The sequence below is a fragment of the Haemaphysalis longicornis genome, unplaced genomic scaffold, assembly GCF_048455015.1.
Source record: "Haemaphysalis longicornis isolate Haplotype H1 unplaced genomic scaffold, Haemaphysalis longicornis Haplotype H1 scaffold_7, whole genome shotgun sequence".
Lineage (NCBI taxonomy): Eukaryota > Metazoa > Arthropoda > Arachnida > Ixodida > Ixodidae > Haemaphysalis > Haemaphysalis longicornis.
Genome location: NW_027526422.1, coordinates 37,177,747 through 37,203,680, shown reverse-complemented (window position 1 = coordinate 37,203,680; position 25,934 = coordinate 37,177,747). Strand labels below are relative to the sequence as shown.

Below are 25,934 nucleotides of genomic sequence, written 5' to 3'. Positions count from 1 at the left end.
TCTTATCTCTGAAGTCAGCCTAACCGGATAAAACCTGTTTAACCAGAATTGTTATCGAGAAGAGCGACAGCTGAAAGGTGTTATGTCGCTCAGCAAGCGAGCTCTGGCGGCCATCCGCTGTCACAGTCGCCGCCACAGATGGGAACGCTCCGCCCTTCCACGTGCCCTGCGCATGCCCAGGCGTTGCCTAGCAATAGAGGCGTACGCTCCTTTCCCTTGTACCTTATTTCTGAGGCGCAGCGTGTGCTTGATGACAAATGCTTATGACCACCCTTCGGTCGCAAAAAATTGGCGCAGCTTGAGCTAGTAGTGATATGCTGGAGAAGCAGCGGAGCTAAAGGTCGACCTAGCTTCTTCCGGTTTTGATAAGTTCTTCTAGGTTTTGCTAGGCTCTGTTAAGTTTGGTAGGTTTTGCGATGTTGTTGCTGGGCCAGGCTAGGTGTTGAGGGGCGAGGCCAAGTTTAGCCGGATTTTTCAAGGTCGCTCCGGTCGGTCCCCCACACTGACAGCGCATCCTAGGGAGAAGAAGTCCAGTAGACCCCCAGCTAGTGCAACCACTAGTGGAAGTCACGAAAATTTTTTGCCGCTTTAGTAGCCCAAGAAAAACTATCTCCTTTAAAATGGTATAGTAACTGGTGCGCACACGCTTATGCCCCTTGTACTCACACTCGAGCAGACGCGAAAGCCGGCTTCACTGTTATAAACTGCTGAGCACGAGGTCGCGGGTTCGATTCCCTGCCGTGGCGGCCGCTTTTCGGATGGAGGCGAAAAGCAAAAACGCCCGTGTGTACGAGATTTCGGCGCACGGTAAAGAACCCCAGGTGGTCAAAATTAATCCGGAGCCCTCCACTACGGCGCGCATCATCACCTGCGTTGCGTCGGCGCGTAAAACCCTACAATCAATCAATCACCTTTATAAAACCCTATCTGAGGCGGTATACCGTTCACAGGCGGCGCAGTTGTTTCTTGGTATTTTTTAACACGAAAGTGTTTCATTCCAGGATTCGCGAAGGTTTCACTTACGTCATATCCGTCACGGAAAGGACGCCAGTACAACAAAGCAAGCGGCCTGTAAAAAGTGCGCCCCTGCACACAGATTGTTCTTGCAGGGAAGCAACCTTTAGTACTAAAGAGCACGTTATACTTCGGGTGATTCGTTTTCTGGTTTTATATTTTTACACGAAAGTGTTTTATGCCGGGATACACCAAGATTTCACTGACGTCATATCTGTCACGGAAATGACGCCAGTACACCTTTGCCTAACCGACCCGCCAGCAGGTCGTTGCTCGCAAAGACACCCACAAGACAGTCGCCGACCCGCAAATCATGCTCAGCTGCAGATTTCGCTGCACATTTCACTTTCGTGTTTTACCGATTCTTATGACAGAGGAATCGACCACAGTTTTTTGCTAACGCCACCGGAGCAAGCTCCAGCCTAAACAGCTTTGATGTTAACAGCACCGCCACCTCTTCTTCTAAAACGACTCAAGGAAATTTATGAAGCACTGACGACTCATCACCCCTTGCCTAGTCAAGATGTTATTACGTCACAGATGTTGTTATTACGACGGCATGGCACGATTTGTAGCCGCTGACCGAAACCACATCACCGAGAAAGATGACTGTGTTTGTAGTGGTGCTTCTAGTTTTCTTAGAATGCTAACATGGAGTTAACGCACATGTAAGGCTAGTATTTCCCCTATAAAGTCACTGGCGGTGTCTCGTAGCGCAAGATTGGAAAGTGTTTTTTTTTTTATATTTCACGCCCCTTTGGCTCAACCACCACCGTTTTCTCTATTAAATATTTCTTCCCTCTCTCTCACGTCCCTTTGTTTATCAAAATAACGTTGTCGGAAGCCGGAATGGTGTAAATGAGCGGGTAACGGCTAGCCTTGTCAAATTAAGCAAGGTTTTACTTTTTTTCTGTGGAACCTTTTAGCAGAATTGTGATGTGGTTGTGAAGTCCAGGATAACAAATAATAAAGAATCTACCAAGGTTGGTACATTTTGTCTCACTTGTTAGTTAAGTTAGACGCTTTATTTTCACATTTTATCCTCTGGACGACCTTCCGAGGGTAAAAGTTTAGTATAGAATGTTGTTTCGATGTAATTATTCGTCTACCGACCAAAACAAAGGTATATTTTTCCGTCTTGGGCTATTTAGTACCCATAAAGCTCTGATACAAATTCCCTACAATGACGGCGTTGTGGGTTTAAATGCAGCTTTGAGAACCATGGGCAGTTGGTCTGATGGTAGTGAGCTTCAAGGAATTTCAAGGTACACACTTACGCTCGCACAACAACTGGAAGCAAGGATTGCCTCCCCTAAATCTGATTAAATCCCAGAACTTGACTTTCTCCGAAGTACAATAGCCCGTGAGCCTGGTACATGGCCAAGTTTATTTCATGTTGCTTTCTTGCGACCCGAGCGAAAGTAGAACATACTGTTACGAAGCCAAAGGCGACGCAGTTGTCTTGATGGTAAACAATCGTGAACAAAGACAAAATAGCACGGATACAGACGCCCGTATCTGTCATAGCTCGTCTTCGTCGAAGTACGTTTGGTTACTCCTTTTTCGTCACCTTCAACTTTCGCGGCGGCATATTACCCGTTCAGCCATACGTTCCAACTTACTTCGACTGCGGCATGACCAACGTTAGGTACGATCACGCGGTGCCTGCTCTTTCACCGAACACGCAGTTGCCACAGCTGACGGCTACCACAGAACAGGGAGTATTTCGGCTACGTCGTAGTTCGTGGACGTTTTCATGCATAGTGATGAAAGCAAATCCCAAAAACCGCTTAAGAATCCAATTGTCATGCCAAGCCCAAGCCAGAAGCTGTGGTCTTCATATAACCCCCTGCGATGACATGGATTCCCAGGTGCAGTTTCTTCTCTAGTATACTTACTAAGAAACTCTACTCCCCTAACAACTCAAAAAATACACATTAGGCGAAGCAGCACTCAACAAAGTGACGAGCGCAGGCGAGTGTCGGTGAATCAAATGCCGCCGCGTCTGCTCTGCGGGCATTTACTTCCGGCGCGAGTGTTTTTCGAACTGTCGAAATACATCGCGAACAGTGTAGATCTAAGAAGATTATTCTAGGCTAGTGACGGTGACGTTAGGGTAAAACACTCTCACTATCAAATGAGATAACCCGTGCGGCATAAAGATGAAAGACCGGGCGGTACAAACAAGACATGTATGAACACACCCAATGCATGGTTCGCGGCAATACTGGGACTATTTTTGCGAATGCAACTGCTACGCTGATTGTAGGCGGACCAGTTGTTAGCGCTGTGCCTAGATGCTCCTCTGTTGTCTTGTATTTTCGCTCTGTTTACCGCTCAGAATCCAACTGCCTTGTCAATCTACTCTCCCAGGTATTACTGGGCGCGCATACGGACTTGCAAACCTTGTGTGACCTAACACGGTCTTCGGGCAACGCAATGCAGTGCTTTTATAGCCTTTCTGGCTGCGTTTCATGTCCCCACGCTACTCGCGATACAATCTACCACTTTCCTTTAATACTACCCAAGGTTGTACACGTAATACCTGCTCCTTTCCTGATAGTTATCGCAGTCAGCTTTGCTTCATTAGTCGTACGATAAGGTTAACCTTCTAGTATGTCCACGACAGCGGGGTATCAAACGGACACAATGAACAAATTTCGGACGCACGACTCTCGCATTTGCGCTAAATGAATGCAGTCAATTATTCCCTCAGAGTGGATCGCCAGTGCGTGATCAACCTCAGCTCATATTCATTGCTAGCATACAGAACGTGGCCGATAAACGTCTGCTTAGCCGTCAATGAAAGGTCCGGTGAAGTGCTCCGCGCATGCGGAAGTTCTACGCCAGCATAGGAAGAGGAACGGAACGCGTTGTAATATTCGATTGACACCGAGTGTGGGCAAACAGACAGAAGCGCGTCGAACGTGCAGTGCAGCCCGATATCGAATGCAAATGCTTGCCAACGAAATGGAAATGGCCCCCCCAGGTATGCGCTCGGAGCGACAGTCATGCCAGACTACCCGGGCTTCGTCGAACGCGCTTGATATGCGCAAACCGGCACATTTATCACTGCCGCTAATGGTTTGTTGCGGTCTCACTTCACTGCTGGGTTCGGTGATTCTTGGGGCTGGAACGGTGTTCTTTTTTTTTTGCCTCTGGAGGTGCACCACGGGGCGGAGAGTGTTCTTTACCTGACGCGAAAAGCCTGGGCGGTGAAATATGTCCCCCGTTCTTTGAGAGAAAGGAAAATACCTTGACTATTCCTTCAGGTCTCTTTGCCGGGTTTTATTCTGTTGCCCTTTATTCCTCTGCGGCTCCCCAAATCGGGACCCCCAGCGGTGTTTTCCTCCGTAAAAGCAAAACACCCCTGGGGTGTTGCGAAGGGCGCACAAAAAGAAAGATGAAGACAAAGGAGATACATACGACCGCGGCAAGCCTACATCGTAACTTCAGTGTGAGGCTGCGCTTCAGAAAGCTAGCACCAATCTCAAACAAACGTGGCGTTTGATGTCGCACTTTTTTTTTTTGGCTGAGCACGAGCAGCCAGGCGTTTACCTGTACTTGAAACATAGCCCACTACTGAGGAAAAAGTAGAAACACGGAACGTGTACAGCCTCTACTTACCTTTAGAGACTGTTCAGCGAAAAGAGGAGAAAAAATAAAATAAAGGTAGCGTGTATTATCACGGCAGCCGTGAGAATTACCGTCAAATTTCTCACGGCCGGCGCCTCTCATTGGCAAAGAACGCCACCCGGGGATCCCATGGGATAAATATTCCCTACAAAGCCGTGTTTGCAGCTTCCCCTTTAGCGCTGTGGTATAGTACTTGGTTTTAAACGAGAATGCTCAGGTTTGAGTCTAACATTCTTTTTGTTTTTTTTAGCTTTCGGAATTTTTCTGTCATCGTGATTTTGTTAATTCTTTTTTTTACTCTGATTTTTACTATATCCAGAAAAGATATCGACGCACAGGTCTTCTAGGATAAGTTGAATTACGTTTAATATCGGTTGTGTTCTGTGTCGTTGGGCTGGGTTAGATCCGGTTTGTTGCAGTTGGTCTGGATTTGGGTAGGTTATGACGCGTTCGGTTAGGTAACGTTAGGTTCGGTGAGGTTATGTTACCTTAGGTTACGTTAGGACGCAATATTATTCAGCAAATTTTAGGCCAGCCAGCTTTTACGGAAACTTTCGTGAGAAATTCCCAAAGGTAATTCTCACGGCTGCCGTGAGATTAGACTCAGTCGAAAATAAATGCGGTGGGGGACGTAGGGACTACCGGTCGATGGTGTATGGAGGACGTGACCTAAGTAAGGTGCAAGCGCTCGTTTCAATCATGTAACAATGCATTATTTATACACCAACCGGGAATTATTGATTTATTGTCAGGCTTAAAGCGCCGAAGCTACACCTGGGGTATGGGGCGCGCCGTAGTGGAGGGCTCCGGATTAATTTTGACCAATCGAGGATCTTTAACGTGCGCCCAAATCTCGACACACTGACACCAACCGGCACTATGGATAGCCTACTATACCCTAAGCAAAGCACGTCGGAGGAAGAGATGGGTACTCTTCGTACCCATGACCAAGAGTACGAAATACAGCTATGGCAGGAACAGATCTCGAGCTGCGTTATGGGAGTCAGGCCGGCGGTCGGTTCGAGGAACTGCCGCTTGCCCTACAACTCCGTCTCGATTTTTGCACCGGAGTATGGGCTTGTGCTGCAGTTATGGATTGCCCCCATTGTAGATCCAATTTTCTTCCGGATTTTCCACTTTCTCAACCATTCGCACATTATCTACAATACACCAAAGTACAGTACTTACCACTCTAAACATATACACACCTTCTTTACTCGTATCCGTCTACAAATCCACCACAGTTTCCTCTTGGACGCTGAGAGAGGCAGCATCCCTATTGTGTATTATTACGTGCTGCCTTCCGAAGCTTTTTTTTTTCTAAAACTATGCTCAATAATTTACAACAAGACGGGTCGCAAGTCGGTTGCCAACTTGGCAGGGATAGGAACTAGCGTGCTCCTGGGACTTAAATTCAGCCGAATCTGAATCATAGATCCGCATTACACTAGTTTTGATACTAGCATTTTAATTATTTGTGGCGCAAGACAACCTAATTTGAAGCTCTTGAGGCACAGAATGAAACAAATTTCCACAAACAAACAAATAAATAAATAGCAATACAATAAACGAGTAAACATTTGGATAACGTCTTATACGAACATGAACTAAGGCAGCAGCTGGACATAGATACGTAGATTTTCACCTCGGATACGATAAAGTATCCAAGGTGAAAATTGATGCTGGTATTTCCTGTTGCGATGGTTACATTTTACACTATTATGATTATGCAGCTGTCGAAATTCAACCTCTAGAACGAAGAAAACGTTTTTCTTCAGTATTTTTACTCATTGTTATTACGAACGTAAGCTATCCGCCGATCTTTGCCATGTCAGGCTTTATCCGACGTGAAAACTCTGTCATTCTTACCATTTTTACCATCGCATCCCTACCAGTGTAGGATAAAAAAAAACGGCTGGGACGAGGGGAAAAGATGGCATATCTGTCACGCTGATAAAAAAGGAATAAAACATACACGCGTCCTCCTGCAGAAACGCTGCCTCCAAAATTGTCTGCGCTGTGACTCCAAGCACCTCCTCAATATCCGGAACAAAATCCAACCGAGGAAAAGAACGTTTAGCGTCAGTGAAATCGAACATTCAGTGAATCGAACTTGAATAATTCAAAAAAGGATGCGCCACACGTACAAAATCGACAAGTGAATGAATAAAAAATAACTGCGCGGCTACCAGTCGAATATAGCGGCAAGTAAGCCCAGGCCAACGTGTTGTGGCACGCGAAGCCTGACGTGGCGGGTACATGATCCGCATACTTAGAGCCTGTCAAAAGTGTCTCAAATGCCGCGTCCGGACCGGCAAAAACGAGGGTCCTACTTGCGTCCTGTTTCCACCGATGCGGAGCCCATGGCTGGACCCTTCCCTGGAGCAGCGGCAGCTTAGAGCGAGATTGTTTCTTGGCGGACTCAGCCTGGTGCTAGTGTGGATAACATATTGTGCAACGCTTACTATGCCACTTTTGGCCCGTTGCTGGCATAGTTCTCATGATACCGGGAAACATGTACGCACACGCAATGTAACGTTACGTTTTACCTTTGTTAAAGGCACTAGGCAACACTTTTTTCAACTTTTTTGAAATATTAAATGCTTGCAGAACATGGTCCCCCAACACACTCAGTACTTAGGTTAGTGGGTCGCAAAGTACCACAGCCAAAAAAATTACTGCTCTATGCCCATCAGATAACTTGGAAACTCGCTCGAAAGATTTTGCTCTCTTTCCCGGTCTTGTCGTTCTTTGACGGCCCGAATTACGTCACTGAGGCCATGTAGCGGCTGTTGGCCGGTTTTCGTTCAGTTGTAGCAGTGAACGCTCTTCGATGGACTCTTTAAAAATAAAGCCGCAAAAACAAAGCAGAGACGGAAGGCGTATCTGGTGTGACGAGCAAATCACGCAGTGCCGCTCCGGCGATAACTGTAGCTTTCGGAGTGCTTCCAGACGCGAAGGAAATAGTGAAAGCGTTTATCGAAAGTGTCGCCAGTGTCGCAGGGTCCCTTTAAGAAGCCCCGACTGACCGATAATAGGTGTGACTTTCCTACCGTAGAGTTGCGAGAGAGCGCGCCCTCCCCCAAAACATCGCCCACCTACCTTTAGCTGTGAAATATTCAATTTACTAGAAGACCCCAAAGGGCGCTCTCTAAAATTGATTACTTTCGCACCGATGAGTGAACAAAATAAACATCGAATCATCTATCGACGTGTTGATTCGGTCCCTTATTTGTATTATCCACTTTTGATCCGAAAGATCGCCCATCTCGTATTTTTCTTGAAATCTCCGCAGTTGTAGTTAGCGGTGCGATCACTTTCTTTGAAGTTTTTCGCACGTGACCCGAAAGTTCACCCATCCCGTAGTTTTCTCTTGATACATCTGTACTTTGGGTGGGCGTTCTTTTATAGGTGGTATTCGCTGAAAAGTTCAGCAGGCGATTTATTCGCCTGGCAGCACTGAAAACCGCCATGACCGAGGCCACTGTGTCTGCGCATGCGCTCTGCGTTCGCATCTCGCAGATAAAAAAAAAACACCAGCATGCATCGTCTGCCGCGTTTCAACCCGATTCTCGGCGGTGGCGTCAACGGATATATTATTAATTGCACTCACATCATGTGGTGGCGCTCTACTTGCCATCGAGCACTTCGCATCCGTCGTCTCGGCCGTGGCGTCACTAGATACGAATAATAGCAGCGACATTTTGAATGCGAATACATTTCTTAGTCGAGCCATGTCAGGCGGCGTGCGGCGTCCACGTGCCCGCAGGTGTTATTTCTCCGCTCTCACCCCCTCTCCTATAGCAACGGCTGCGAGCGCGCGCACTCCTCCTCTCCCCTAGCAACCGGAGCAGGTGGTGCGGGCGGATCAGCGGCGAGTGAGTGGAGAGGAGGAGCGCGCTCGGGCGTGTGAGGGCGCTCGCATCGCAGGAGCTCGCCGGAGCTCCCGCGTGTTGTTAAATAAATGGTTACGCTACAAATCACCGTCTCCTCATTAATTATAAATTCCGCGCACTCTCGCGCAAAAGAAATGCATTCGCATTTCCTCACGATTCCCTTCGGGGAGGTGGGGTGAATTTTTAAGTGATGCTAGGATAGTATAGAGAAAAGTAAGAGATTAGAAAGGCGAGGAAAGAGTAGAGAAGAGTAGTCCCACTGTGGTTGATCCCGTCGCACACAACACGCCGCGAACAATGCTGGCTGGCGTCATGCTGCGTCGCGGAGACGAGAAGCCTCGAAGGGAACGGTGAAGCCTGGAGGCGAGAGAGCTTGCTCGGACGAGGAGCGAAGTATGCGGCGGTTCCAACCACTTCGGAGTTCGCTGGAATGCAGTGTGGCCGACAGACGGGCACTGGGGAGCGGAGAGCTGACACTCTGCGGCCCACACCGGCAAGACGAAGAAGGCCAGGCGTCTTCCAAATCCAGGGCGGCGGCCCGCGTAGACGACGGGCAGCCGAAACGAAGTCCCTCCGAGAGCGCCCGATGGCGAAAACAACGCTACGCGATACCAGCTGGCTCCGTAATCGAATACTGGCGGCGGAACCACGTGAGAGCTACTGGCGCATCCCGCCGCGGAGAGGAACACTTGTGGTACGTCGCTTAGAGTGAAAGGAATAAAGCCATGTTTCTCCACAAAGTAATGCTTTTGATCTCGGTGGGTGGGCCTGATGCGTGTGCCGCCAAACTACAACTACCAAAAATAAGGCAGAGCTTGCGTTTTAGTAAAGGAAACCCACATTTCGCAAACTACAACTACCAAAAATAATTGATTGATTGATTGTGGGGTTTAACGCGCCGGCGCAGGCGATGAGGCGCGCCGTAGTGGAGGGCTCCGGGTTAATTTTGACCACATGGGGATCTTTATCGTGCGCCGAAATCACGTACACACGGGCGTTTTTGCTTTTCGCCTCCATCAGAAAAGCGGCCGCCGCGGCCGGGAATCGAACCCGCGACCTTGTGCTCAGCAGCGCAACGCCTTAGCCACTGAGCCACCGCGGCGGGTACCAAAAATAATGCAGAGCTGGATTTTAGTAAAAGAAACCCGCAAAAGCCTAATTCAAGTAATTTTTGGGTGGGCCGCACTTATACACTCTAAGAAGTCCCGGTAGGGCGTCTTCACAACAACGTTTCAGAATGACCAATCGATGTGGCCTAGTCGGCAAATCGGGTGAATGAGGGAGCCCAACGCATGATTTGACTAAGAAGAATGATCGTGCGCAGGGACAACACACAAGGCGTGGAAGGTGTTTAGCATGGCGAACTGTTTCAGCCGGAGGCCGCCATATATTCACTCAATAGTACACTCACTCAGACCCATTGGTGCTCACACTCACGTGTGAGTTTGAGTGTGAGTGAGTGGCAGCCCATTATGACACCATGAATATGATCCGAGTGAGCCTGAACCACGTGATCCTGAGACTGGGGAAGTTTGAGCCCACGCAAAACTGCGTGAGCCTAGGACTTTGATAGACTGAGTAAGCCTGGGTCCAGGTGTGATTGTTCGAGCGCGAGCCAGCAAAAGGATGTGAGTCTGATCAGCCTAATTCTGCGTAGATCTGAGCCCGCGTAAATTTGAACCAGCGTTTGTGGTCGGGACCTGAAATGGCAGATCCCAGGGTAAGATACCCAGGGCAGATACCCACATGTTCCGATCAGTCGAGTGTTCATGAGAGTACGCGCCTAGCTATTGACCTCATTTATTCCAAGTAAAGGCTTATGCACCAATCCCATCACATTGTCTTGTTATCTACACTGCCGTTATGAGCGTCGACAGGTCTTTAAACTTACAAGTAGCCTTGAGTTTTCGACCCGAGCGACGCTGCCGTGAAGCTGAGTGGTAACTTTTGAGGCTACGGCGTTCCGACTTCTAAAGCAAGGCCTTAGTAATCTCGTCGAGCGGTTTCGCTGTGGCGCAAAAATTTGACCTTCATTTGACCGCAGCTTCGTCGTAACCTTGGCAGCGCATCACGTAACTAACTGGGCCGTGCTCCACCAACGGCCGCGTTCCACGCTGCCGGCATGGCGCATATGTTCTCACAGATGGTCTGACCCTGACCACGTGACTCACCGCGTGCATTAGAGCTTGGCCATAAATTAGAACTAGGCCGTGCCGTCTTCTCTGAGCGTCGCGCGGTAGCAGCACACATTTGAACCAGCAAGTGGCGTCTGACCGCCCCGCAGATATCGCCCGGCGATCCGGCAGCGGCCGCCGGACGATATCCGCGCAGGACGCGGGACCACAACCGTTGACGAAGGCGGGATTTGGACGAATAGTATAATAATTACAGTTGATTGATTGATTGATTGATTGATTGATTGATTGATTGATTGATTGATTGATTGATTGATTGATTGATTGATTGATTGATTGATTGATTGATTGATTGATTGATTGATTGTAGGGTTTAACGCGCCGACGCAACGCAGGCGATGAGGCGCGCCGTAATGGAGGGCTCCGGATTAATTTTGACCACCTGGGGATCTTTAACGCGCGCCGAAATCTCGTACACACGGGCGTTTTTGCTTTTCGCCTCCATCAGAAAAGCTGCCGCCGCGGCCGGGAATCGAGCCCGCGACCTCCTGCTCTGCAGCAGAACGCCTTAGCCACTGAGCCACCGCGGCGGGTAATAATTTCAGTTAAATCAAAGGAAAATCATGTCAGCTGAGTTAAGCCCCAGCCTTTTTATTTCAAGCCCTTCATTTCAGATTTCTAGGGCGGTACTATTGTATTATCCCCGAAGCCTTATGACTGCGCACGCCAGTTTGCTTTTCATCAGCAGGCTGTAATGCGTGCTTCTTCGGCGAGTGTTTGCGTCGGTAGGACGCGGGTTCGATTCCCGCGGCCGCGGCGGCCGCTTTTCTGATGGAGGCGAAAACCAAAAACGCCCGTGTGTGCGACATTTCGGCGCACTTTAAAGATACCCATGCGGTCAAAATTAATCCGGAGCCATCCACTACGGCGCGCCTAATCACCTGCCTTGCGTCGGCAGTTTAAGCACCACAATCAATCGAGTGTTAGCGCCGGGTCGGAGGTAGCTGCAAAAGATAGCCAATCAGTTTCCGGAGCCGCTTCAGCCTTGGTCGTCGGGGTACGTGCGATGGAATATAAGTAGGGTTGTTCGTTTTCGGGCAAAATTTACCCGAATTTCACACCCCGCACATATTTTAGGAGCATTGGGTTAAATCCGACTTCTCTCCGAACGTACCTTTTCCGAGTAGCGATCTGCACAAACGCGGGCTGGCGGTCCGCTGCTGTCAACCAAAATTGCTGGAAGAAAGCCCCACAAACACAGTTTTCGAACTAATTGAGCATTGGCATGACACTACTGTTCTCTACCCCAGGCTGGGAAACGCTGCCCTGACATCGTTGTGCCGAGCAAATGGAGGCTGTGAGGTCGAAAGAACTTTCTCCCGGCTGAGATACGTTCAATGACCGGGCAGGTCTCGAAGGGAGACCGACATGTTGCGCATGCAGGTGATAATGAGCGTAAACAAAGATGTGGAATAAATCGATGGCCATCTTTTAGTGAATAAAATGTTTAATTTTTTAAAAGTTACCGCTGCTCCTTACTGTCACCATTACTGATCTATTACCAAGCTAACGCCAAATTTCGGACAGTATTTGGTAGAAAACCTTGGTGTCCCCCTTGAAACAGCTGTAAGAAACACCAGTTTTAACGCGCTAGAGTTAAGAAGGTTGGGAAACCTACTTTTAAAATAGACTCGGTGTATTACTTCGCACATCTGTGTAATTAAACCAAAAAAGCCCGAACTTCGGAATGGTTTTAAAATAACACCCGATTTGTCGCCGATTAGCAGTTTGGAAAATAGCACCTGACCTTTACCCCCCTCCCCCCATTACAATATATATATATATATATATATATATATATAGTTAGGAAATGAGGGGCTCGTCAAGGGAAATACAGGAAGATAGGTTGGCAGTCTACAACGCCAAACGCTGGCTACCACCCTCAAGCGTCAGATACAGTTCTAGTAAATATAACTTCGCCAGAAAGTGAAGCAGAACACAGTCGCCCAGATAGCCGAATTGGTAAGGCATTCGATATCTAATCGAAAGGCGTGGGTTCGGTCCCCACTCTGGGCGCGTGTTTTTCTTTCTTTCTTTCTTTCTTTCTTACGTATATTTAAAAAATGTTAACTTCACTAACTGTAGTAAAAAAAAAAGAGCTTAACAACACCCCTATGCCCCTTTGGCGTTGTGGACTGCCGACCTATTTTTATGTATTTCCTTAACGAGCCCCTCATTTCCTAACTATATTATTCTGCGAAAGCCTAGCGAGGGTCTCGGTTCTGGCAGCCTTGATGCCTAGGTAGCATAAGAGGGCTTTCCGCCAGCATAAGAGGTAGCATAAGAGGGCTTTCCACTCATTACGGGCTGTAGACGTTCGAGTCACGCCCCGGGGGTTGAAAAGAAGGTCCCCTTCTCCCCGTGTAGTCAGTGTGGCGCTGGCTACCACACTCAAGCGTCAGATACAGTTCTAGTAAATTACCCAGAAAGTGAAGCAGAGCACAGTCGCCCAGATAGCCGAATTGGTAAGGCATTCGAGCTCAAATCGAAAGGCGTGGGTTCGGTCCCCACTCTGGGCTCGTGTTTTTCTTTCTTTCTTTCTTTCTTACGTATATTTAAAAAATGTTAACTTTACTAACTGTAGTAAAAAAAAAGAGCCTAACAACACCCCTATGCCTCCTTTGGCGTTGTAGACTGCCGACCTATCTTTCTGTGTGTGTGTATATATATATATATATATATATATATATATATATATATATATACGTTCTACGTCTCCCGCGGTAGTCGAGGGGCGGCGCTAGTTGACCGGCCTCAGAGCTCTTGTAAATATAAACCCCCGCTTTAAAGTCGAGAGAGAAGCCGCTGTGGGGATAGCGTAATTGGTTAACGCACCGCACCGGTTATGCGGAGATGTGGGTTCGAGTCCCGCTCCCGGAAAACGGCGGATTTTTTCTCGACTTATATTTTCGCTTATTTATCAATGAATCAAAGAAACGTGACAAGCACACGTCATTCGCCCCTATTATATATTTCGAAAAAAAGCCGAATAGCACTGGCAATGACGACTGCAACCTTGATATGTATATATATATATATATATATATATATATATATATATATATATATATATATATATATATATAGGGAGTAGTAGAACTTTGAAGATGGTAGAGAACACAAGAGAAGAAAAACTTCGAACAAGGTAAAAGCACGATTGTGGCCTACGTTTCAGCAAAGAGAACTTGCTTTCCTCCTCAGGGCCCTGAGGAAAGCAAGTTCTCTTTGCTGAAACGTAGGCCACAATCGTGCTTTTACCTTGTTCGAAGTTTTTCTTCTCTTATATATATATATATGTATGTATATATATATATATATATATATATATATATATATATATATATATATATATATATATATATATATATATATATATATATATATATATATATAACCCGGAAACGAAGAATCCTAAATAGAAGTTACACTTGACGTTATGCGGTGGGGCCCGATATTCTAGAGTTTTCTGTATGGTTATGACGAGGGCCGCCGATTTCTCGCCGCCATTTAGTACCCCATAGACGTGAGGTTCGCCTTCTTTTGACGTCACGTGCGTGCGTGCGTGCGTGCGTGCGTGCGTGCGTGCGTGCGTGCGTGCGTGCGTGTTCCTGTGCGGGTTAGTTCGTTGGCAGGAGCACTTTAACTGCACGGCTTTGGAAGTTATGAACACGTATTTTCGCCGCAGGCAAAGCAGTGAAAGTGTAAGCACGAAACGCCGCTTTCTCAAAATCCAATGTTCTCGCCACGGCGTTCGAGTTCTTCGACACGGTATTGGTTAATAATTTTGCGCTATCTTCTCTTCCGCGCCCCAGGATAGAATGCCGACGAAAAAAAAAAAAAAAAGAAGAAGCTCGAACTGAAAGCCTCACAAAACTTGTGGTGATCGTTTTGTTGCCAGCTTTTGCTTTATGTTCTGGCTGGCTCACGCGCGCTTTGAGCCCTGTCACACCCTATCATTAGAGCTGGAAGCGGGTTGGTGCCGGCACAACGTAAATTATTACTGTCGATCAGCAGCTCGGATTCAATATCCCTAAGAGAAACGGCGGCTCGTGTTTTGCAGGGCTGTTTTTATCCTCCGCCGGGCTCCATGCTCCCCTCCCCCGCTGCCCCTGAAGAAAAAAATACTCCTTTTAGGTTTGTATTGGCACCAGATTCGCGAATTTTCAAAATCTAGAAAAAAAAGCTAACGTTGCTCACCAAATACGTTCAAGTCATGACAGGAAGATAAATTTCTCAAAACAGCGCACGACTAATGTTCTCTCGAGAGAGCCCAGTTATTTGAGACTCGATTCACGACGAGGCGTTTGCTTTTTGACCCCAGTATGGTCCTGATTCAACAGCGAGCGCTACGTTTAGTGAAAGCAAACATAATCTATTTCTTCCGGTTCCTAGCAATTTCAGCCACCAGCATTATTTGCCAAGATGGGCAAAATTAAACGCTCAGAAAGCCGAGGGATTCGCTAAATCGCAGTTGGTCTTTTTATTTCAACGTTGAAGCATCATAAACATTCGCACAATTCCAAAGCAAGTAATATGGTGTACAAAGAATGGGCGGGCCATCTGCCGTTCATCTGGTTGTGAAGCTTGAATATCGCGAGCACGGCTTGCTCGAATAATAGACTCAACTTTTGACTTCATACACTCTTCCGAAAAGTGCGGTCAGGCCTGAATGATTTCTGGTCCCTAATTAATTTATACTTGAACGACTACACAGCCTGTACGAAAAAAGCAAACCGTAGCTTACATGCTCGTTAAAAAATTTATTTACGTTTTCTTTCTTCAGTTTTTGGGAGCTATAAACTGAACGAAGTGCACTCACTCACTCACTCACTCACTCACTCACTCACTCACTCACTCACTCACTCACTCACTCACTCACTCACTCACTCACTCACTCACTCACTCACTCACTCACTCACTCACTCACTCACTCACTCACTCACTCACTCACTCACTCACTCACTCACTCACTCACTCCTTTTATGGAGGGGGAGGGGGGCGGATGCCCCCCGAAAGAACATTAAAGCAGAAAAAGGTAAAGAACAGAAAAACAATGATAAAACAAACAAAAAAGTGTAAAAAGGTGTCAATTTAAAATCAACAATGAAAACATTGGGAGCCATGGGCGCCCTCTTCAAACATTTCGATCGTTTTGCTCATTTTTGTTTTACTTCATGCGAATTTCAAGACGGCTTATAGGGACGCGAAGCTCAAGTTTTCCGGGCGAGAGCAGCTGTGATTTTCTCGCGAAGTGGTGGCCTTGGCTTTTCCACGGCGTGGTAGGGGTGCCCGCCTCGCTTTGTACGTGCCGGGATGACCGGTGCGGGCAGCTGGCGGGCGTATCTTTCGCACTCGGGAGCAGTGTTCTGGAATGGGCAGTCCCATTACATTCCAATTGCATTCCGAGGAATTGAAGCTTTCCGCAATTCAATTTCTTTCGACTCTGCGGAGTGCCAAACTTTTGCCGACTCCCACTCCTGGAATGACCGGGAAGTTCAACCCCATTTCTGTAATTCCTCGAAGTAGAAATTACTTCTTGGTGGCTGTATCGGGTTTACGAATGCAACACAACGCTTGCGTTATCAGAAGCACTGAGCGCTGCAAAAATATGCATGCACGTACGTCGCCAAAGTCGAGGGATGGCAGCAGCTTGCTGACATCTCGTGCAGCGAAATGTATACGAAAAAACAATCGCGGCAACGATGCTTTCTCTTGGTGTGAGAATGCGTGAGCATCAGTGCTCTTTGAGTTGTGTCATCAATTTATGTCGCCAAATTTAGTGTCAATAAGTTTTGTGATGGTCGAGTTTAGCATTGCGAAGTGTATGATGTCGCGAAACAAGCGACACCGCGAGCAGACAATATTTCGAACTTTTTGATCATTACCATTTTTCCTTTGCGTTATTTCCTTCTTCTATCTCTTGTTATGACCAACACTCTTTGCCAATATCTCTTGTTAGACCGATGTTGTTAGACCCTCGCATGATCATCAAGTGGACCTAGCCGCCACGTGCCGCGCTTGCGCAGCACGGCTCTCCAGGAGCCACGCGAAACTGCTCAACCTCGGCCAGTGTAGCTCAGGCTACAAAAGGTTTCCATGCGTGCCACCCTTCCACTACACCGCCTGGCGGGAGTCCGCGTCCCACACCTGATAGTTGCTGTTGAAGCCGAGTCCCCGTGCTCAGCATCACAACGCCTTAGGCACTGAGCCACCGCGGCAGGTGCGGTGGCTCAGTGGCGAAGGCGTTGAGCTGCTGAGCACGAGGACGCGGGTTCGATTCTCGGTCGCGGTGGCCGCTTTTCTGATGGAGGCGAAAGCGAAAACGCCCGTGTGTTCGAGCTTTCGGCAAACGTTAGAGATCCTCAGGTGGTCATAATTCCGAGCCGTCCACTACGGCACCGCTCATCGCCTGCGTTGTGTCGGCGCTTTAAACCTAACAACTTTATTTATTTATTTATTTATTTATTTATACATACATACATACATACATACATACATACATACATACATACATACATACATACATACATACATACATACATACATACATACATACATACATACATACATACATACATACATACACACATACATACATACATACATACATACATACATACATACATACATACATACATACATACATACATACATACATACATGCTGCAGCCCATCTTAGGGCTATTGCAGGAGTGGACATACAAATGTTCAATTGATAAAAAGCAGAAACAAAAACACGAGTGCATGGCACAGGTTGTATGGTCCACAATACTACACGAGATACAGAATGAACAAAGGCAAGACCAAAGAAAGCAAGAGAACGTAGAAATATTTAACACGCATTTCATATTGCACTCAGAAACTCATCTAAAGGGAGCCCGCGAGTATCACCGGGTAGCGAGTTCCAGAGCTCAATAGTCAAAGGAAAAAAAACTATATTTCAACAAATCAGTTTTGGGGTGAAATGGAGTAATATTTTGCGCATGTTGGCTTCTAGTGTGAACAGAGGATGGTGTGGCAAACTCAGATACCTGTGAAGCGACAGCAAGCGCGGTGAATTATTCAAGGTGTACAGGAATTTTAAGCATTATGAGTGACGCCGAGCAGATAACAGAGGTGGTAAGTTGGGTGAAGGCGAAAAATCGCGATCATATCGTCGGCAGATAAAACGGACTGCTTTTTTTTTTTTGTATGGATTCTAATTTTGCAATGACGGACGCTTTGTGTGGATTCCAAACGACGGAACCCTATTCAAGTACTGGCCGTATTAAAGTTTTAAATGTTAATAGCTTGGTTTCTTTTGGCGCTACACGGAGAACGCGCTGTAGGAAACCTAGGGCTGTGTTATATGTGATATCAATGTGCTTGGACCAGGACATGTTATGAGTAAAATGAAGGGCGAGGTACTTATATTCTGTTTTTTCTTTGTAAATAGCAACAATTGAATGAGTAGGGAAATAGGTGAGGGTATGACCGAGTAGAAAATCTCATGCGCACGTTTTTTTGCAAATTTACATTCATTTTCCAGGTTTGGCACCAAGTACAAAAACTAGAAAATGAATGATTTAATTTTGCGTGATCCTTAGCAGATAATTTTTTGATAAATTACGCAGTCATCGGCGTATAGCCTAATCTGAGACGTTATGTTACCGGGTATGTCATTAATAAATAGCAAGGAAAGGAAGGGTCCAAGTACCAAGCCTTGCGGAACACCTGAAGTTACATCCGCGGTACTGGGTGCCATTGAGTTAAAAAGTACATACTGTGAGCGGTGCGAGAGAAAACAAGATATCCAATCTGCTAGTAGCGGATTTTTTAATATGTAGTTAAGTTTAAGTAAAAGACCCGCCGCGGTGGCTCAGTGGCTAAGGCGTTGCGCTGCTGAGCACGAGGTCGCGGGTTCGATTCCCGGCCGCGGCGGCCGCTTTTTTGATGGAGGCGAAAAGCAAAAACGCCCGTGTGTACGAGATTTCGGCGCACGTTAAAGATCCCCAGGTGGTCAAAATTAATCCGGAGCCCTCCACTACGGCGCGCCTCATCGCCTGCGTTGCGTCGGCGCGTTAAACCCCCACAATCAATCAAGTTTAAGTAAAAGTTCGGAATGAAGAACTGTGTCGAAAGCTTTCGATAAGTCAATAAAAATACCATCTACCTGGCTCACTCACTCACTCACTCACTCACTCACTCACTCACTCACTCAATCAATCAATCAATCAATCAATCAATCAATCAATCAATCAATCAATCAATCAATCAATCAATCAATCAGCGACAAAAGCACGAACCAGAGCTGCGTCAGCCCCCGCATACGCGCGGACACTGGAGACTGCAGCGCCCTCCTACGACCTTTCGTTAGCCTATTGTCGTAGTCATCTAAGCGGCGTAAGCTTGTCGCGTAGCCGGCGGAAAATTAAGTATCAGTTCCTTTTTTCGATGGTGGGCAGAGGTGAGTGACCTCGTGCATTTCTTTGCCACTGCTGCTATAGAAGAAAACTCGCGTGAAGCTGCATCAATCGTGGGGTTGATTTATTACATCGAACGCTGTTCGACTTGCAGTAACAGCCTAGTACGTGTCGAGCGTAGGCAAATGCGGCTTCGGGTGGCCTACGGCGAACAAGTAAGCGCAACTCGTTCGTGGACTAGTACGATGCTTGGGCGAAGAAATATACACGTACAACACCACCATAGCGGGTAACGTTTTCACAATTTAGCGTTGTAACAAATAACGACAACAGAAGGAAGACCAATTATCATCAAATAAGGCGCATAAAAATTTAAAAAATGCGAAACTGCATACACAGAATTGGAAGTTGGGCGAGGTGGTGCGTATGCATTTTGAGGTGTAGCAGCGTGGAAAAAAAAAACCGTTGAGGGACACGATAGAAATTCCCAACCCGCCGCGGTGGCTCAGTGGCTAAGGCGTTCTGCTGCTGAGTCCAATGACGTGGGTTCGATTCCCGGCCGTGGCGGCCGCTTTTCTGATGGAGGCAAAACGCAAAAATTCCCGTGTGTTCGAGATTTCAGCGCATATCAAAGATCCTCATCTGATCAAAATTGATCCGGAACCCTTCACTACGGTGCACCTTATCGCCTGTGCAGCGTCGGTGCTTTGAATGTAATCAATCAATCAATCAAAGAAATTCACACGACGGGCGTTGATTCGCAGCTAGTATTTTATTGGAAAGAAGCACAGATGTGTAGGCGACACGTACAATCTGGTGTGGTGGAAACAAACAAAACTTAGAAACACCAGATAAAACCGGATAAAGGCATGTGAACCGTTATCATAGCTAGGTGTCATCCAGTTGCGAGTCAGCGCCCGTGTTCTGAATTTCTTCCGCATCCCTCGCCGTTCTTTTTTTTTTTCGCTTCGCGCTGTTACACTTCAACTTGAAACTGCATAAGTTGAAGGACAAATGAAGCTGCTGTGAGTTTCAGAAAAACTCACGGCCGCTGTTCTCACTCTCCATGTCATTTTAGGCAACAAACCGCAATGGCAAACATTTTCGCACGACAGAAATGTGAACAAACCAATCACTCACGATAAGAAGACTCCGAAAATTCCCAGTAAGTTATACACCCCAGTGTTCCCGCCTGACGCTCTCTGGCACACTGGACGCACGTAGAGGACGACAGCACTAGCGTGCGCGTCGTGTTGTGGCGGGCCCGGGTGGAGCTGTGAAAGATGACGGAGCCTCCCCTTGAGTGCGTTCAGAGCAAACACGACGCGCATCACGGCAGCGACAGCGACATCACCACTGTCACTCCCAGCCCATCGGTACACACGCAAGGAGGCCCCTGGCTCACCCAGGGTCAGCGCTAGGGCTCGCGTGATGCACGCAGGGCTGATGCTCGCCTTCGCAAAGCCTGGGCCAGTCTGCCACACAAGCGGACCCATAGAAACGCCTGCAGGTTGGCAGCCGATGCAGTGGCGCAGTGGCTAAGGCGTTGTTCTGGTGACAACCAGAGGACGAATGCAGTTCAAATGCAGCCGAGCTGTTGTACATGGCCGCAATGTGTGGCGCGTAACGCGTTAAAAATACCAAGAAAATGCCGAGCGCTCGTGAGCTCGTGCCTCGCGGCGCTCCTTGGCTCGCGCAGTGGCTTTAACAACAACATGAAAAAGCTGGCAGAAACCCCGAGGACGCCTTGCGTTGCCTATACTAACAACGCAAGAGCCATTGAGTCAAGCAACAAGACGGATCAAGCATGGGCCATCCAGCAGGTCTTCATTGCGCTCGAAAGGCACGGGCTCCGCAAAGGGGCTAGCGCTTAGTAGGGCCGCAAAGAAGATGCGACGGTGGGCCACGTCGGGGCGGGGGTCGTAACAGACCCAAGCCCACTGCAGGTTTTATTGAAATAAAGTCATTTCCAGTCCAGTCCCACAGCTGGCGCTACATCTGCTCCATGGAACCTCGACGAGACTGTAGGAACACCGCGCATGCGTTGTGCACGTACGCACCGCCGCTGCGCCCCAACTGTCAAGCGCTACCGCGCATGTAATGCTTGGCATGAGGAACAACATGATAACGGTGCATATGACGACGACTACTACTAGCACAGTGCAAAGTGACGACGGAACATGTAAATAAGCAATTTAAAACTTGTACAAATGCATGGTGATCTGTCCTTCACTGCTCACGTGTACAAAAAAATCCTGCAGCCTCGCTGTGGTTCAAGCCTTGCGCGACTTAGAGCAAGCTTCGCCATTTTCGCCAGAATGGGTTGACTGAGAAAAATTCAGCTAATGACGAGGCCCACCATTCAATTTGAGTGAACTTTGGCATTCACGCAGGGATATTTCACACTGCAAAACGCCATGCACGTCCTTGGGCTCAGCAGCGCGACGTCTTAGCCGCTGCGCCACTGCGGCGGGTATGATTGAAAGGCAATTTTACCATTTTGCTTTCCGTGGTGCTGTAGTGGAGTGGCGTAGCGCCGTAAAGGAGGGCTCCGGATTAATTTTGATCACCCGGGTATCGACACACTGGCGTTTTTGCGTTTCGGCTCCATCAGAAAAGAGGCCACAGCAGTTCGCGAAGCTCGAACCCGCGACCTTGGGCTCAGCATTCGTAGCTTAAACTGAAAGTGCAAGCCGCACAGCACAGTTCCTGCCACCAACATCAATATCGACAGCGTCCGACTCATGGGAATGAGCATAATTTTTGTAAGTAAACAGTTCAAACCAAAATAATTACCCATCATGAAATATGAGGGCGCTGTGTTGCCTCATGACAACACAAATAACTTATTGGTAAACATACTTTTATGATTATACATACAAACACACATACTATGATCCTGACAATCTTGAAATTTGAACAGTAATGGAGAGAACAGGGGTGCGAATGAATGAACTGTCTGTATTATATTTGCCGAACGAAGCGATTTTAAATACCTCGTTTTTTTTTTGCCACGAATACTCCCCGGCAAGAAACATGGAACTTAATTCCAACAGTTTCACATGATAACTTCTGCAATTTTTCCTCGCAAAACTAGGGCATCTGAAAGTCTTTGGCGGCCGCGAATCACTTGCGGTGTTCCTTTCCGAACTCCCCTGCAGACGTGTTTTTAACATTAACACGTTCCCTAACGTGCGGTAAAATTCTTCCGTTATGCCACTCACGCTAAAGCAAAAATAGCCCACCAAAGATACTCTGAACCAAGATTGATGGAGTTGTAGACTGTATAATATACAAGTGTCCGACACGCGATTAGTGAAGCGTACTAGTTGAAAGGCTGGCTTTGCGGCTTCCTTGTAGCTTTTAAGTACGTCGTCGCCCTGCTTGCTCTTTAAGCGCCTTAATGAACCTGTTAGTGCGTTTGCGTTAAGCATTTATTTCGTCTCGGTATAAACTTTCCCCCATAAATGTTTTTATCAGTTTGCTGTATGGTCACGCACCACAGCGGCCTAAAACACCGTTGATGCACTGCGATGGTTTTATAATTGCAGTTCTTTCATACGTCTTCACAACGCGAGTCTCTGTCGTTTCTAGAATATGAAAGAGCGTCAAAATCGAATATAAACAGTGGCTGTCTCAGTTTAATATTGTTGTTGTTGCTGTTATTCGTTTATCTGTTCCTATAGACTACAATTATTATGAGAAATATTAGTATAAAGAAAGTGCACACAACAGCGCGGCTGCGCCCGAAATTCTTCGCCGAGGCAGAAAAACAACGGTGAGAAAAAAAGAAACGCATTGAGTTGTATCTACGTGTAGGTAATAATCACACGCTTAAGAAAATGATAATTTGTTTAATGGTGGCGGCGATGTTACCCGAGCCGTTGTGCCCTGCTTGCTACTCCAAATGAGGAAAAAAAAAAAAAAAGAATGAAGAAGCGGGCCATTGAAGACGAAATTATATCTGGCGATACGCATTAAATTCTCAGTCACATAAACAGGGCCGCGGAGCAAAGTTTTTTACAAAACTCTGTCCAGTAGTGGGCTCTGTAGAAACACAAAAAACATTTGGTTGCTCATACAGCCTGACTAGGATACCGCAAAGATGATGGGCAGTTCACGCACACCTGTATGACAGGCTCGATGTCCTCTTGTGTGTCGCATGGGGAGAAAGGTGGTGAAGAAGCTTGCTAATTTCGAACATTAATGCCTCGTGAAAGCCACGTTCAAACGCGGTCCATGTAAGATGGCTTCCCCACGAATGTTAAATCCAGTTTGAATCCCCAGTGTTCATTTGGAGTTGATTTAATTGGAACTTTAAATGGAGCGAAAAACAAATCGCTGACACGTCGTTGTAACTATCCAGAATAGTTCATAGCAGGCACGTCTCTACTATACTCCGAGCACCTAGTTATTCACATTCAATTTATCTTATAAATACACGTTAGGAAATTTCTGTTCCCTAACGCGATGATGCTTGATATGACGTATATGGTGATCGAGACAGCAAACTAGTCTTTTGATTTTGTTATTTCATCTTATCGACGCAGGTTAAGAGAAGTTCGAGCCTCCGGTTCGTTCGTTACACTTTGAGCTTGTCTGGCTTCCATGATCGTTTCTCCTGATAAAGCAGTATCATGCTTAAAGCCGCGGTGTTCGTTGTCTCCACGGGAGCTTTCTCGCTTCTTTCCTATGATATTTAAACTTTTATATGAATGTCTTCGTCGCACCTTTATATTTGCTTCTGCGTGCCTATACGCCCGGCGCTAGGTGCAATAAATTATTCACGTGTTCATAAATTGGTCGAGTGAGGAGCTGGACGAAGTTTTCGGAGCACTAACCTGAGGACACAGGAAAAGCATTAGTCAAGTGACGTGTCTAATTTCGAGCGTTGCGAAGCTTCAGTGAAAGTTTTAAAAAAGACGAAACAGGCTACCGGTACTTCGACATCACTCTAATGGTATCATCCGAGCCAACAGTTTCATAAAGTCCGGCCACGCCCATGGTCCCTTCTACACTTTCTTGCTCAAATGAGCGGCTGCATTCCAATAAGCTCTCCTTTATGGGTATGTGACGCGGAAAAGGCGGTGTATACGAGGTGGAAGCTTGCGCTTACCAGGAAACCTGATGTCCTAACACTGGGTTATGGGGGTTTATTTTTGTGAGATCCAAGTCGCTACATTCGTGTAAGCGTTACGTAGATTGGCGTCTCCAGAGAGTTCTTCGGGACCGCCTGCACCCAGCTTCTTTTAAAGGGGCCATGCAGACAATAGTACAACTTTCTCACCCAGCTTCATTGCAGCCCCGAAAGACGTTTTCTTAACCAAGAAAAAGGCAAAAAAACGTTAAAAAACTTTCAAATTTCGCGCTACACTGACGTGTTATGGGCACGAGTGGCGTAATAGTGGCCGGCAATAAAAAGTGTGTCACGGAGCGTTAGCTTTCAAGTAATACTCTCAAGCTGAATTAGAGGTGACACTACAATCGCCGCGACATGTTTTTTGGTGGTGGCTTGGTCGGCGGCCGCCAATCGCGAAACGAGCTTCTGTGACGTCATCTGTGACGTCATAGAGGAGGCTCCACTGCTTCGTCTGTTTTGTTTGATAGGTCGATTATTTTTTCAAAATTGGCGCTAAAAATGACGTCATTGTTATCGAAACAAAACAGCCTCTTTAAAGCAGCCATGCAGACAAAATACAAGTTTGTTTTATTCGAAAGATTTCGTGTTTTATCGTGCTCCCAGCGCTTGTCCGGCAGCAAATGATGCCGTTTTCACAGTGAGAAATTAGTCAATTTCGATTAAAATTTTTGTTCTCCCCCTAAACCGCGCGTTTCCGTGACGTCGGCCTTGAAGTAATAAGTGCCCGCATTCAAACGAACTTCCACTGTGTCATTCGGCTCTGCAGCCTTGCTTGCCGTCAGACCTCCCAGATGGCGCTACCATACTCAGCCACGGACCGTTTTTGACCGTATTTGCACCTGGCTTGTTTTTGTTACTGTAGAAAGCAATCGTTTCATGAAGCATGGGGTATTCTAGACGAACGGGGTCACGTAAGACAACGTCGCTTACGTCAATCGCCCAGTGTCGTGTAAGACAACTCCAAAGCGGCGGAGTGCTGTGCAGCTAAAGCAAGCATAGTGCGCCGACTACAAACAGCAGTGCGCATCGGTGTTTCTATGCTTACGTGTATTTTAGCAACTTTCATTCTTTACTGCACCATCTTTACTGCTGTAAAATGATTATGCATTACATTTAAGTGCAAATAGCTCGCTCGGCAAGCCTATAAGCCCTGCCTAATTTGCGTTTGTTTTGGACGGCCTCAGCTAATCGCACAGCTGGGCATATGACATCATGGGTTCTGTTCCGGGAAGTGAGCTAGTGGGTCGCATGACCATTCCCTTTTTCCTAATTATGTAGCGCTTATTTGAGCGAAGTGTGCATTAAAAGTTGTGTCAGTATAATTAAAACGAGGCAATCTTTCGAATGAACCAAACTTGTGTTTTGTCTGCATGGCCCCTTAATGAACCAAAATTTTGTCTTCATGGCGCCTTTAATGCAGATAATGCTTTAGCTACCTCTATCGCGGTGCGCCTTCTGGAGTAGCAAAAAGAGAAGAACCCGCACCATGCGTGCGCAGCGGTGAGGCAGTGCGCAGGCGTTCACATAAACACCCAATCTACGAAGCAGTCACTCAAAATTGACTTCGAAGTTGTACGCTACAGTCACGATGAAGTCAGTTAGTGCGTTTTATTTGTTTATAAAGCCTTATTGTGAGCGAATCGTGGATTCA

At 47.0% G+C, this 25,934-nt stretch overlaps 1 protein-coding gene and 1 non-coding gene across 2 annotated transcripts in view; both read left to right on the top strand.

Moving 5' to 3' along the window:
• Positions 1–25,934, top strand: part of LOC144147403 (lachesin-like) — a 164,723-nt gene that overhangs the window by 80,309 nt on the left and 58,480 nt on the right. The window lies entirely within an intron of this gene.
• On the top strand, positions 12,686–12,757 carry Trnar-ucu (transfer RNA arginine (anticodon UCU)). Its single transcript has one exon. It is a non-coding gene; the product is annotated as a tRNA-Arg (tRNA).